Source organism: Silene latifolia, chromosome X (assembly GCF_048544455.1).
Source record: "Silene latifolia isolate original U9 population chromosome X, ASM4854445v1, whole genome shotgun sequence".
Lineage (NCBI taxonomy): Eukaryota > Viridiplantae > Streptophyta > Magnoliopsida > Caryophyllales > Caryophyllaceae > Silene > Silene latifolia.
Window position 1 is genome coordinate 245867318 of NC_133537.1, and position 16388 is coordinate 245883705.

At 38.9% G+C, this 16388-nt stretch overlaps 1 non-coding gene and 1 pseudogene across 1 annotated transcript; both read right to left on the minus strand.

Moving 5' to 3' along the window:
* LOC141619876 (amidophosphoribosyltransferase, chloroplastic-like) overlaps window positions 1-16388 on the minus strand; it is a 212834-nt pseudogene that overhangs the window by 165729 nt on the left and 30717 nt on the right.
* Window positions 15490-15596, minus strand: LOC141624794 (small nucleolar RNA R71). Its single transcript, XR_012534598.1, has one exon. It is a non-coding gene; the product is annotated as a small nucleolar RNA R71 (small nucleolar RNA).

The following is a 16388-nucleotide window of genomic DNA, read 5'->3' on the forward strand; positions in this document are numbered from 1 at the left end:
TTGAGTAGGGAAGATTAAGTCGACTTGTAGGTGTTGTACAATCTAATCGATTTGGCTCCGGGACCCAAACTTTCCTAGGATTGTAAGATATAAACCAACTCGATCCATCACAACAATAATTGCTTGCTTGTAATTTGAGAATATGTTTGTATGATCAATTTCCATGAATCCCCTATGACCCCATGACACCCTAGTGCCTTTTATCAATTGTTTACATCCCTTTTTAATCATCTTGCTTGTTTACTTTTATTGCTATTTAGTTTAGTGATCTTCTACTTAAAACTCCAAATTGTGACACCCCTAGACACCACTAGTTGCAATTGAAAATCTCATCTCAATTCCCATCCCTTGGGATCCGACCTTTACTTGCCTCTTTACTAATTGTAGAGTTGTTTGTGGAGTTATAAATTGTGTTTTGGTCTAGGTGCTCCTAACAACAAGTACCGAAAACTAAACCTCCAAGAGGTACCGACCAGTCATCGATATGTTCCCCAGCGAGAGTTATGATTCGACCCCGAAAGAGTCATCGATATGTTCCCCAGCGAGATTTATGATTTGACCCCAACAGGGTCATGGATATGTTCCCCAGCGAGAGTTATGATTCGACCCCGACAGAGTCATCGATATGTTCCCCAGCGAGAGTTATGATTCGACTCGGCAGAGTCATAGATATGTTCCAAAAGTATGATTCGACTCCGACAGATTCATCGATATGTTCCCCAGCGAGAGTTCGTTGCCGCTCATAGCCCACGTACTTCTCAAAAACAGAGTTTGCTTGAGGACCGACACAAGCAGATTCCCCAAGTATAATTTCTTCTCATGGCTGGGGAGTTTCCTTACGTAGTCTAATGGACTTTAAACGACCATCCTCGATAGTCTAATGGACTTTGATACGTGGAACGATTTTATGACACTTCGTAAGTTCATCGACAAGTGATAGCTCCAACACTCAAGTCAACCTCATGGTCATCAGCTACGCACCGATACGGTCGTTTTGACAGTAACTAGAGTTTATTTGGAATCCAGGTCAAAAACCGCTTCATTTTCTAAAAACCGTTCAGTGTAGTGGTTGGTGTCGGGTTTAGAAGGGGGTTCGGTTGTGAGAGGGTGTTTGTTTAAGAGGGTTTGAACCATGGTGGTTGTGCACGGTGGTTGGAGTCAACGGGGTTGGTGGTGTCACGAGGGGTCCACCTTGGTGCAAGGGGGCTGCCACGGTGGAGTTGGTAGCTGTCGAGGATGGGAATGGTGGTGGTTGGGTTGTTTAAGGGAGACGGGTGGTAGGTGGTTATATTGTTATATCGTTTTATCATTATATCGTTATTTCGTAATTCGTTATTTATAATTACAATATAATAAGTCGTAATTTTATAATTTATCAATAATAAACTATTTAATTCGCAACTCGTATTTCTTAATTCGTAATTTTCATAATCATAGGATAATTATTAATAATGAATATTATTAATATTACTTTTAAAGACGGGATGGTAGGAATTTTACTCATCATCCAAGGATCCCAAATATCAAGTTTCATCGCAAATGGGCAATCCTAAGGCTATTTTCGAAGCAATTTACGGTTTAGCTGTGAAACCGTCTCAAAATCACTCAAATGCTCAAAACTCAATGAAAATTCGAAACAAATACATTGTTATGTTCCTTATACTACCAATTATCCATTTCTAATACCAATTTGACAAGGCAAATGTATTTGGGGGAAAAGCCCCAAATTTTCGATTAATTGGGTCATAAACCCTAATTTTTTCGATCCAAAATTGAACAAATACAAAAGATTAATGCAAGAATGAGACACATACCTCGATTAGTCATGATTAATGCAAGATTTTGGATCAAACCTTGGCGGAAATGGTTAAGATTTGAGAGAGTATTGTGTGATTTGTGTTTCGAAACAAATGAAATAAACCCTCTGTTTATCGCGTTTTTACGCAGAAAATACACCCTTGGGAACAGACGCAGCAGGCGCTGCGCCTATTCCAAGAGACGCAGCTCTTGCTGCGCCTCTTCCTTATGTTCCCTCCATACGAGTTTTCAAGAATTCGTTATGAGTTCGTTATTTGTGGGCCCATCTTTGGTGCGCCTCTTCCCCGATGCTATTTTATCCTTTTGGTCCGTTTGACGATTATCTTTCGTTCCGGCCCGTATTTTTAAGCCAGCAGCAGACTATTACACGTTATTTATTGCTTCCAAGACCCTTACTTGTCACAACGAGCAGATATTCCTTCACAGGTGTTTCGACACGCCTTCATTATATTTCCCCAACGAGAGTAAGCGGATAGACTTTCCCTCTCGAGACATGGAGATTAGTTCCCGATTATGTTCCCCAACGAGAGTAAGCGGATAGACTTTCCCTCTCGAGACATGGAGATCAACATCAACCCCTATTTCTTCCGAAGTTTGTTCGAAGCTGAACACGAACAGATTTCTCCCAGCAGTTCCCGACTGTGTCCTGCCGTCTTTCCTCAGAATCATCGTTTCCTTTTAATCCTTCAGATACCCCTTTTTAGGATAAGCCGTCATATCTTCAGACACCAAGTTATCTTCATGCCCAAGAGTTTCGCCAAAGCACCTTCAGTCCCGTTTCATCCGGAAGTCTCAGGTATGGTCTCTTCTTATGGCTGGCGAGCCTCCTTACATAGTCTAATGGACTTTAAACGACCCTCCCCGATAGTCGACAGACTCTAAAATGTTCCCGACGACAGGTCCTTGGCTCAGACCCCTTGAGCCGCCTCGCATCGCCATAGTCGTCAGGTTGTAATCTTCGATTGACCTGATGGCTATACTTTGACTTTCGCCTTGTCCAAGCCTCAGTCAAAGTGGGGGCTCTATAGATACCTCATTTCTGCACCTCTCGCAAACCACCCGGTGATGATTGGGCCGCATGTTTGCTACGCGGAACGATTTATGACAGTTCGTAGTTTATCATCAAGTGATTGCTCAAATACTAATGTCTACCTCTTAGTTGTCATCTACGTGCCGATACGGTCGTTTTGACAGTAATTAGAGTACATTTGGTGTCCGGGCCTAAAACCGTCTTCATTTTCTGATAACCATTAAATCCCGAGTCAGAATGTTCTGGAATGTTCCGGATATTTCTATTCCATATTTCACAATCTTTATCCTTTGGTAAACAATTTCCCGTAATATTCACATAAGATATTAAGGAAAACCAAATTATTCCGTCCTTCTATAACTCAAACACGGAAATCTTTCTTCCGCAGGAGGAAACCTCTTGGGAACAGACGCAGCAAGTGCTGCGCCTCTTCCAAGAGACGCAGTTACTGCTGCGCCTCTTCCCTAGTCCTTTTCTGCGTATTTTTCGTATCTTTTTCATATCTTTCCGAGATTCACTTCCAAAGACTCTCCGGAACCCTAATTCCTTCACGTGATTAGTATAAATAGGAGCCTTCGCTCCTCATATTTCTCACGCGAGTGTCCGCCCTTCTCTTCTCCCTTTGCATTCTAGACCTTTGTTCTTACTTTTTGGCGTCTACATGCTTGAACATTCGACCACGTAAGCTCAGATCCTTCTGAGTACCAGCCTCGTTTGCATGACCGACCAATTTGACCAACTCCACATCAATCAACTTAATTAACTTAATTGTTTTCCTCTTACGAGGGCACTTTCGTATTTGCATTATAGTTCGAGTCGAGCATCGCTAATCGATAACTTAGTCCTTCTCGTTTCGTCAAACATGTAAGTCTGAGGGTGTAATTCTCTCTTTTTATTTATTGTTATTTATCTTTTTGTACCACTATTGTAAGGTTTATGTCGAAAATACCTCCTTAAAACCGATTTCTAAAACCGTGCTTTAAAACCTCTTTTTGCGGATTTCCAGAAGACAAACCGTCGAGAAAGAACGCAGCAACTGCTGCGCCTCTTCGAAGGAGCGCAGTTCCAGCTGCACCTCTTCGTGAGGCTGCCGCAGTTCCTGCTTCCTTTCTTCTTCCTTCGTCCTCTGTAATTCGTTCGTCTTTTTATTTGTTTCGTTTGTTTCTCGTTAATTCTTTGACATAATAGCTTATTATTTCACCTGTATATTAATTATCGTCATTAACATGTTTTATCCATCATAAATTCGACTTAAATCCCTTATAATCTCATATTTGCGGGTTTTCGTCATTAAATTCAATCCGGGTTGTAGGGATTCAATTTGTTCATATCGGGTTTCTGGGATTCGACCTTTGACATATTTCCGTCTGTTTATTGTCATATTCATCGCATGTTCATCATTAATTTGTCATTAATTCATTATGTTTAGTTTATTTCATTCACCCATGTCACTAATCAATCATTCTTCCATGTAAATAATTAATAATATTCCGTCTCATCCATGTTTATTGCTTTTATGACCGTTAATCATATGCAAATAATGTATTAATCACTTCCATCCGAGTAAATATATTAATCGATCATTAAATTCACCAATTAATATTAATGATTTGCAGTTCCGGCTTCACAGCCAGAACTCACCCTTGGAACAGACGCATCAACTGCTGCGCCTCTTCCAGAGGGCGCAGTCCTGTTGCGCCTGTTCCAGGATGATTTCTGTCTCTGAACTCCGTTGTTGCCTGACCTCGTTTACTTAGCTTACGTATAATTAACTATTATCCTTATTATCACCTTCTGACTTGTTCGTTAATTTATTCTTTATTCGTTTTTTTTCAAATTATCCGTTTTAAAGGTATTTTCGACATAAATCGCCTAATCCATTGTAATTATTGTAATTTTCATTATTGTAATTTTATTGTATTTATCATATTTCTTGCATCATTTGTATGTTTTCACATGTAATTGAGCATAAATCCCTACTTTGACCCAATTGTATGATTAAATTACGTGTCAACCGACTTAGCCTAATTCTCACATGCTAGGATTAAAACTTGGATGTTGCATTGCATGCATATAATCGACGATATATCGAGTATAGATAATTTCCCTAATCATTAGTAGAGGCCGCTATCGAGGCGGGCGGGATTAGGTGTTCGATCAAAAGACCTTCCTAATACGTACCCTCACCCCTTACTCCAGATCTCTGTGAACATCCGTGTTCATTGGCATCCACGAGAGTCATTCTAGACATAGAATGCTAAGGGTAACGATTGCTTGGTGTTCATGTCTCTACTTTGTGTCTTGACATGACACGAGGTATTTGAACGGTTCCAATTTCCCATAAAAATTGGTGGCGACTCCAACAAAAATGCAAACGCTTGTTCTCTTCCTCCCAAGCGCACCCGTGGGCCCCCCGCTGTCCACATGTTGTTGGGTGCATTATTATATGAACTATGGCATGTTTGAGTTGTAAATTGTTATTACATTCATAAGCATGGTTTATACACTTGTAATCGGTTTGGTATATGATTTAAGTTATGATATGATGATGCATTCATGTGCATGGCATATGTATTTTAGGTTGGATATCAGTTGGATATCGGTTGGATATCTGTGATTGTGATTTAAAGGCCCGGGCTGGTTCTGCAGACTTGTCTCCAGATAACCTCAGCTGTTAAGCTGGTTTCTCGATAATGATCGAGGTGTACCCGGCCAGGGATTGGCGGGTGGGTGTTTCGGGTGATTTTCTCAGTAGAAGGCCATGGCAATTTCATACTCATATATTTTGCATATTTGTTAATTGTTGATTATTTATCCTACTCAACCGTGAGGTTGACCGTGTATTCGTTTGACACCTATGATGATCCGTAATGGGGAGCAGAATTGGTAGGTAACCAATGAGACAGATAAGAGCATGGGATGACGTGAGGACTTGGAAAGACCGACCTAGAAATAGATCACTTATTTAGAAGTCTTCAGATGTATTTTACTTTCGCTGTTTTAATACTTTGAGAATTTATGTTGTAACAAATTTTATAATTTAAATAAATACTGTGTTTCATTCACTTTGATTATCTACTACCTCGGTTTTTCCGGGATGATAACACTCTCAATTATCCGGGAAGTTCTAGTACAAGCTCTTGGATAAATGGGGGTGTTACATCCTTAACCAACATAATCCTAACCATCGCCCTCCATAAATCCTTACACATCCCAAGTTCCCACTATTCACATCCTTTCCTTTCAATCTTTTCATTCTCACATTCCTCGGACTTACCTACCTCTCTAACCATGAACGATTATCACTAATCTACTTAAACCCACGACCATATCACTCACCATACCTCACCAAATGTGCTCATTGCCTCAATAAACTCGTCAATCTTCCCTTCCACTTTCCACTATCCATCAAAATCTCATATAATCCATGTCCTCCCCATCAAACTCATACCCATCATAAGGTGCTACTCCTTACATCATAAGATCTGGTAACTTACGCATCAGGACCGACACATATGTAAAACAATGCATAAAGAAGCAAAAGAACATCTTTGAAATAAATATGATATGGGACGAGGTCAAAAGATAAGCATATGACGAAAACAGGGGTTACTAGATCAAATACAGCCTACTCGATCGAGTAGGTGAAGATCAGAAGCACGCATAATAAATTACCAGGGCTAATCGATCGAGTAAGGGTTACTCGATCGAATACCCTACGCAGTTCTCAGCACCGTCCTATTTTCGTAAAACGGTCATATCTCACTCGTTTATTGTTCTTTTTGGGCATGTAACCTATCGTTAGAATTTTAAGAGAACAAGATATCACCTCCAAGTGGAATCACATCAATATCATATATGCATCTTAAGTTATCACAGTTTAAAGACAACTTCTCTATAATCGGACAACATAACTACTTGATTTTTTTCTTCCAAACAACTTAAACAACAACAAAGCAAACAAAATCAACTCGATACTCGTAAAACCATTATCCCTAACCACATGTTACTATCTACAAAAGACAAACAATAACATCCATCATACTCATATAATATTCAACTTACCAATCATGTACTACCCGCATGCTTACTTAGTATAACTTCAACACATAACAAGATATATATACATACCATCATATCCTCTTAATATCACATGTTACTAATATGAACCAAACAATAAGCATCAATCATCACTAACATATTCCTCATCATACTTCACATACTTCTATCATTCCATCCAATTCAACCACATACTTCATCCAACACATATACTTTAAAGACAATAAACAATTAGCGATCCTATGACACACCCATAGTGACCGGTTCTAAGTTGTAGAGCGAGTTCGTGACTTTAAGACATATCCCAAGCCTTTGCATTAACTCCTAACACCTTCTACCCGGGTTCATTTTAATTTGACTCTCTACATTCATTAGATTCATTGGTTACAGGTTCCAAAATCTTCGCTCTGATACCACTTTTTAACACCCACATACACCAAGGTGCCTTACCAAGACCACCCTAGTACATGGAGATGCTACCATCTCGGTTACCCGAGGCATAGTAATCAAAGTAAACCATAAAGAAACGTACTTTAAGTAATAAAGTTTAATGTGCGTACATCACAAACCAAAACTGAAATGTAATACACTGTCTCAAAACTGAAAACCAACTGAAATAAAATTGTCTTAACAAAACACATCGGAAGACTAAGACTCGATATGTGATGACTCCATCCCCAGGTAGATCCCGCACGTACTCCAAAGTAAACCTGTTAATCAACTGCTCACCATCCCTGAATGGATTACCACAATTTTTAAAACATTTAAATAGGGTCAGTTACTGAATAAATAAGATAAGCAATAACACTAACAACATCCGAGTACACAATCACATTCCTCCAACTCCATCTCATCACCAATCATCTGACTACACACTAAAGTGTGTAGCCCTGCCAGAATATCCATCGCAACAGATATTTCCACACCGCTAGTGGGGGACCGCAGCCTTGCCCACCTAAGCCCCGCTCAACACCATAAAGTGAATAACTCATGTCCATTAATGTGCACATCCCCTTGTGATGGGAACCACAAGGGGAAAATCAAGGGCATGAAGCCACTCCCGCAAGTGACTTAACTCAGCCGAGGTCGTACCTCGCGAACCACAGAAAATTACAACCAAAACCACAATACCAATACAACACGCCAATTCCAATTAACAATAACAGTAATCATGCCAACATCACAATCATGCCATCTTATAATTATTTAAACAGTCAACTGAGTAGGGAAACCCTACATTTTCGCAATCCGCTATAACTGCAGCCAAAAATTCAAATGTACAAGAGTACCACATCGTCACCTACAACAACAATCAACAACTATACATCATAATACGATTTCTACCCAGAACCCCCAAATCACCCAATTAGGGTTTAACCAATATAAACAAACTGACATAAAAACAACATAGAAATCGTACCCAAAAGATGACGGACGCAACGGTATGAAAATCCCCAAAAGTTAAGAACTCTAGCCCTTGATTTGATAGCAAAGAGAGGAGAGAATCGAACGTCGTAATGTTTTTCTTTGATAAAGCTTTGGGAATGAAAAGTAAAGTAAAAAGAATTGACGACTCAAGTTATAAATACCTCTCCGTCCTTTATTATCAAACCGGACGAAAAACCCGTAAAACACAGGCACTCGATCGAGTAATTGACGTACTCGATCGAGTACCGCCTACTCGATCGAGTTGCCTCCACTCGATCGAGTACATTCAAAGCAGAATGTACTCCAGAATATGTAAATGACTTATTCGACAGAGTAAGTCCTACTCGATAGAGTACCCAACCAGGGGCGGACCCATGATTTTTCGTTTTATGTACCTCATTTTTGCACTTAGTACTTTAGAAACTTTTGGCACTCGCGACCGGGGATGTATTATGTCACTATACACCAATGATACATTGCTACACTTGAAAAGTTTACGTTTATAGGCTAGAGCACAAATTCTAAAATAAGACGGTCTCATACTCAGAGACGGTTCATTTTTATTAAAAAAAATATTCATTTATTATTATCAATAAAAGAGTGAATTTTTTGCAAATTGACCGTCTTACCGTATAATACCGTCTCAAATAATAATAGTTATTACACCGTAATATTTTGTACTAGCAAATATCACACTTTTTTTTTCCTGATTCAATGTTTATTAAGTTTGTAACTATAATTGCCTTTTTGGGATTTGTAAATGGTCATTAATGACTATGAATTTTTGAGAAAAAATACAGCTTTGGAAACTAAAGATTATTTCTATTAATATGTAAGTTTTTTGTCTTTCTAGAAATTAATCTTCTCCCTTTGAAAAAGAAGAGTTATACTGTATTACGCAAGATAGACCATAGAAATTTGGTGTAGCACTTTTTTCTTTTCCTCTGCAAATTGTTTGGCTATGGTGTAGCAAGTGCTACCAAGGCTAAAGGTGGGTCCGCCCCTGTACCCAACAGCTCAAATATCTAAGGTATTACAATGTTAGACTTGATGATGAATTCACTAACGACCTTTGCATCATCGGTCTTGGTGGCCTTAGCCTTCACCAACTTAAAACGTAATTCATCGCCAAGAGAATGTAAGTATACCCATTAGACACGGGAAATGGCCCCATGAAGTCAATAGCCCACACATGAATGATTTCACAATAGAGCAAGGGGTTTTGAGGCATTTCTCCCTTCTTTGAAATGTTGCCCATCCGTTGGCATCTATCACAAGCTTTCACCAAGGTGTGTGCATCTCTAAAAAGTGTTGGCCAAAAGAATCTACTTTCCAACACCTTCTTAGCCGTTTTCTTGGCCCCAAAGTGACCCCACATGCATATTCGTGGCAAAAACGGAGAATGGACATAATTTCAGTATCCGGCACACACCTCCTTACTACTTGATCGACACAAAATTTCCACAAATAGGGATCATCCCACACATAGTACTTGGAATCACTCTTGACTTTGTCTTTTTGATTACGAGTAGAACCCAAGGAAAACTTGTTCATGACCAAGTAATTCACTATGTGTGCATACCAAGGTTTGGTAGATATCAAAGCAGGAAGGGAGTCATCCGGGAAGGTCTCCTTTATTGGAACTTGTGGTACCAAGGAGGAATCTTCTAGGACGATCCTACTAAGGTGATCCGCCACCGTGTTAGCGGAGCCTTCCTTATCTTTAATTTCAATATCAAATTCACTTAAAAGCAATACCCACCGCATTAAACGGAGCTTAGATTCCTTCTTGGAGGCAAGGTGCCTCAAGGCCATATGATCGGTGAAAATGATGGTTTTGGCTCCTAGGATGTAAGAGCGAAACTTCTCTAGTGTAAATACTACCGCAAGGAACTCTTTTTCGGTGGTAGTATATTTCCTTTGAGCTTCATTCATTAGAGTAGAAGCATATTAGATGACATAAGGTAACTTCCCTACCCTTTGGTCTAAAACCGCGCCAAGGGTATCGTTGCTTGCATCCACCATTATTTCAAACGGCTCGTTCCAATTAGGTGCTTGAATTATGGGTGCCCTAATCAACTTTTCCTTAAGCTTATCAAAGGCTTCCTTGCATTCTTTGCTCATGACAAACTCACTTTCCTTTTGAAGAAGCCTGCACACACTACGCCAAATCTGGTAATCAATAAGGAGCGTATCACAACGGTTTAATGCATTTAATAACGACACTTAGATTACCGTTTTCCAAATATTGGCGGAAACCTAGACCGCGGTAATGAGAATAACGGTTTCCCACGAAAACCATTGTTATTATAATGTGACAACGGCTACTTAACAAACCGTTATTAAAACAATAAACGGTTTCCAAAAGCTCGTTACAAAATCTCTTTTATCAACGGTTGTTAGACAACCGTTACCAGTTTAAGAAAATGGTATTTCGAAAACCGTTACTAAATTAACACCAGCAACGGTTTGTGGTACCCGTTGTTATGTTATAAATATGGATTTCTTGTAACCGTTATTATTTTCAATTATGAAAGAACGGTTTTTCAATTCAACCGTTGTCACTATTTGATTAGATTTCTCAGTTTGACCACTGCATGCAAAACTTTATCAGAACTTTAATAAATATTCAATTTGACCAAAATAATTCTATAAATATGTCTTCATAATGTTTTAGGTCAAAATCTAAATTATCAAACATTTACTCTTTAATTTCTCTCTAAATTTTTCTCTAAAAAAATATGACTGGTGTATCAGAGCTACAATCATATTCTCGTTACGCACAACCTTTTACTGCCATGATAGTTTTCGCCAGGCAAGAAAATTAGGGGCTAGATTTGCGGGGGAAGATGCGGGGAAAGAGGACTTCTATTCGGATGCTAGACAAAAAGGCCCTTATCTATGGGTTGCGACCCATGTTGATCATTTTCTGCTGAAACATTACAGGAGGCATCCCATTCTTGCCCCCGTGCCTATGTCATGGGAGAAAGAGGCCATTCCATCTGCATTGCCCGCTGATGATGAAGAGTTGATCTACGACTTGATCTATGCCGAAATTAGGCATGAAGACTATCCTAATACTTCATCAGATTCTAATTAAGTCTTTAATTATTATCTGGCATTATGAGTTGTATTTGGATTATGGTGATTCTTTGAATTAAAGTTTAATTATTTATGTTATTTGTTACTTTTTTTGTTACCCCATTCCTGGAATTCAGAGACAATATCACCAGAAAAATTCTTGTGTCCTCCGGGAGTATGGTACTCCTTATACTCAAAGGCAATCCACTAAATAAAATATTATAATGACTAACTTTCTACTTATAATAATAAAAAAGAATGGAAACGGTATAATAAGATAATAAGAATTGGAACCGTTATAATAATAATTAATAAGACAAAATGATAACGGTTCTTTGTTAAGCCGTTATCATATTACATATATCAACAACGGTTATTTTAAAACCATTGTCATATTACACCAATTAACAACGTTTTTTCTTAAAACCGTTGTGATTTTAGTTTACCAATGCATGCCCTATTATTATTGGTTGTTTGACCATTATTCAGCTCATGCATGCATGCACAATTACAATGGTTCTTATAAGAACTATCTTAGATTATGCAGCTCTAAAAATAAATGAAATTTCAAAGGTATTAATAATAGAATGACTGATGGTGAACAAGTCATCTTTGCTGTCATCGCCATCATTAATCTTTATAACTTAAAAAAGGTAATCTCATTTTCATAGCTACTGGCTTATATAGGGGTCGTACTTGGATGATTGATGGTGAAATTGGCGATCCCATTTATAATGATGGAATTGCTGAATTTTACAATTTCGTTAGTGAAAATTTTGATCTCCACTCATCAATCCCCTGCCCTTGTAATATATGTGGTTGTAATACTACGGATTTATGAGTCTCTGGGTACTCTATCGACTAGGCCTTACTCTGTCGAGTAAGGATGTGTTACATTTTAAAATAGTTTCTGACCTGTTGGGTACTCGATCGAGTAACGTTGATACTCGATCGAGTAAGGGGGCACTCGATCGAGTACCTCAGCTACTCGATCGAGTAGCGGTTTCTGGGATGATTTGTCGGGTTTTGTTAATAATGCGATTAAGTATATAATAACTTCCGTCTCTTTTCTTTAAACACTTTTAAAACCTAATTACTTTCAAAAAGAGAAATCAAACTACGTTCTTCGCATCAATCGCATTGTTGGCAAATCCCGGAGCTTGGAAGGTCGGATTTTACCTTTCTTTATACCGTTGTGATCCTTGCGTCGAGGGTAAGATCTACGTATCGTTTTTATAGTATTTCGTTAAAGTTGGTTAAACCCTAATAATGGGATTTGGGGGTTTTGTTGTATTTTGTGATTGGTAGTGATTATATGTTTGTATGTTAGGAGGAGGATTCGTAGAGGAGGCTTTTTTATATCAGCTGTGAGACCGTCTGATTGTGTTGTGCTTTCCAGGTAGGGTTTCCCTACTCAGTATTAGTCCCATAATGTGTTGTGGTGTTTTGTGGTTGTTGAATATTATCATACTCGTATTGTGACGATTGCTGGATTTGGTTGCTGATAGTAGTTGTGATTGTTTGTATATGTCTGTGTTCTTCGGGGTGCGTCCCTGGCTGAGTGGAGTCACTTGCGGGAGTGGCTTCACGCCCATGATTCACCTTCTGTGGAACCATGATGTGACCATAATTAGCGCATATTTAGTCCCCGAATTAGCCTTGTTCCCATGCTTTTTAGTGCATATTTGGGTCATTTATTGTCTTTAGTTCTTTGTTTTGCATATTCTTTGAGATTTTGATCCCTTGGTAGGAAAGGAGTGCAAATGTTGCATTTTCATGGCAAAACGAGACTAAATTGATTGAATTCAATGACCAAGCATCAAGAAGAGACAAGATTAGAAGGCCTTTGTACATATTATAGTAGATGAGCAATGTTGAGAAAGGATCCTTGAGTCCCCAAGGAAATCCCCAAGGATTTTGTGAAGAAAAGAAGAAGAAATGTTGCTGAGGTACAATCCGTGCGGTTTCTCCACAATCCGCCCGTCCTCCACAAGCACAATCCGTGCGTTTTCCTCCAAAGACGCCCGGGTTAGCAGCCACCAGAATCCGCCCGGATTCCTCCAAAGACACCCGTGTTCCACCGCCAGAATCCGCCCGTCCCGACTCCAAAACGCACGGATTGCAGTACAGCGAAATTTCGTCTTCTCCAAGCTACAAAGAAAGAAGCCCTTCCTTCGAAAAATACCGGCTCCTCCCTGCTCAATCTAAAAAGTGTAATTACTAGTTTAGCCTTTAGTTAACCCTAATGCATCCACCTAATTTCCACTATAAATACCCCATTAGTCTAATTAGAAGAGCATGTTCTTCTTATCAATAATTAGAGTAGTTAATATCAATCAAATCTCTCTTTAGTATTGTAATCAACAATTAATCAAGTTCTAATACAAGTTTTATTTCCTTAATCTCTCTTTTGTTCATCCTTTATTTTGGGTAATTGAAGATTATTTGGGTTATTATTGGGAGATTGACAACCTCTCAATCAAGCATCAAGTACTTCTTTTATTCTTTGCTTTATTATTGGAATCATTAGTAGGTATAATTCTCTTAATCCCTCTTTAATTATTGTTAATTACTTTCATTTATTCATCATGTTTCATTTTGTTGGTATGATTGACAACCTTGCTAGCATGATCAACATGATAATGAGTGAGTAGTGACCTAGCTAGGGTTAATGGGTAATTAGGGGAAACCAACATGGGGAATGATTCATGCTTAAATTAATATGCTTTCATGGTTTATTTGCTTGCTTGTTTTGATCTCAACTCATGCACATGTTATGTTTGATGAAATGTGAGCCTATGAATCCTTGCATTTTTTACCCATCGCCTATCTTTTCAATGAGACTTGTAAGACATAAACCAACTCGAGTCTCATTAGACCATGCATGTTGTTGAGTAGGGAAGACTAAGTCAACTTGTAGGTGTTGTACAATCTAATCGATTCGGCTCCGGGACCCAAACTTTCCTAGGATTGTAAAATATAACCCAACTCAATCCATCACAATAATAATTGCTTGCTTATAATTTGAGAACATGTTTGTATGATCAATTCCCAAGATTCCCCTATGACCCCATGACACCCTAGTGCTTTTATCAATTGTTTACAACCTTTTTAATTCATCTTACTTATTTACTTTCTTTGCTATTTAGTTTAGTGACCTTCTACATCAACCCAAATTGTGACACCCCTAAGACACCACTAGTTTCAATAGAAATCTCATCTCAATTCCCGTCCCTTGGGATCCGACCTTTACTTGCCTCTTTACTAATTGTAGAGTTGTTTGTGAAGCTATAAATTGTGTTTTGATTCGGACGTGACCCAACGACAACACCTATTCAATTGTGAACATGAAACGGCCGATCAAAAATGGCGCCGTTGCCGGGGACGGTGTTTACTTGATTTAGATTTTCTTTTATTGTTATTAGTTGTGTCTTTCTTTGCCTTGGGGAAGTAAAACTCCTCAAGGTTTGTTCTAATTGTTTTCGAGTTGTTTGATATTTTGCATGTCTAGAAGGTCACAAGGTGATTTGTTACCTTTTGACCGTGAAATTGAAAGAACCTTGACAAACAATAGGAGATTTGCTAGGAGGAATTTGAGAGGTATTAGTGAGGTTGTTCAACCAACTATTGAGTTCATCAACCCTTTTGCAAGAGAAGGTGAGGAGAACCCATCACAAAATACCACCCAAAATCAACCTACAATGCCTAAGTTTTCATCGCATTCCGTACCCACCGAGGAGAACCTACCCAATGGTACTCCCACACCACAACATCTAACCGCAAATTTTATTGCCAAATCCGACTTTATCCAATTAGTCGAAAGGAGCCAATTTGGGGGGATGCCTAGTGAAGACCCTCATTCTCATATGGAAACCTTTTGTGACTATTGTGATGCGATTTCTCAAACCGGTGTGACTCAAGACCAAATTCGATGGGTCTTATTTCCTTTTTCTCTAATCGGCACCGCGAAACAATGGTTGAAGGGCCTTGATAAGGCCACTCTCGGAATAGATTCTTGGAAGAAGTTGGCTCTAGCTTTCTACAAAAAGTTCTACCCACCGGAAAAGACTAACATGGTAAGAGCTCAAATTACGGGTTTTAAGCAAAGGGATGAAGAATCTTTGTATGAAGCTTGGGAGCGGTTTAAGGGAATTTGTCGCTCATGTCCTCACCCTGGACTTAGCGAATGGTTCTTGGTACAACAATTTTGGAACGGTTTATATGAAGATTCAAGGAACATTCTCAACATGGGATCAAATGGAATGTTCACCGAAGTTGATGACAATCAAACATGGAACAAGATTGAGGAAATGGCGGTCCATAACTCACAATATAGTAGACCTCACAAGGCTACTAGAGGAGGAAGGCATGAAGTGGACTCCGTTACTCAATTGGGTGCTCAACTTAGTGCTCACATTGACACAATCAATTTGAAGTTTGAACAAGCTATGGCTAGACTTGAAGAAGCCTCAAAATCACCAAAGCATCATGTTAATGCCATGACGGCATCCTCATCAATCCCAAGTGGGATATGTGAGAATTGTGGAACTTTGGGACACGACAAAAGTGAATGTAGGGGAACAAATGAACAAGTAAATGCTTTCCAAGCATACAAGAGTGGTACCCCTTATTCCAATTATTACAATGAAAACACCAAATTCCATCCAAATCTCTCATACAAAAGCCAAAATGTTCAAAACCCTCAAACAACTTACACCCCACCTCTCATGAGAAACCAAAATCAAAGACCCTTTTACAACCAAAACCAAGGTTACCAAAATCAAAATCTATACAATCACCAAAATGACCAAGGTTTTGATGTTCAAAAAGCGGTCCTCCAAATGCAAAAGAATCAACAAGAGTTTTTCACTCAAATGCAAAAAGATGGTCAAGCAAAGGAAACCACCATCAACAACATTCTAGCTCACACCAAGATGTTGGAAACACAATTGACTAGACTAGCATCTTCAAG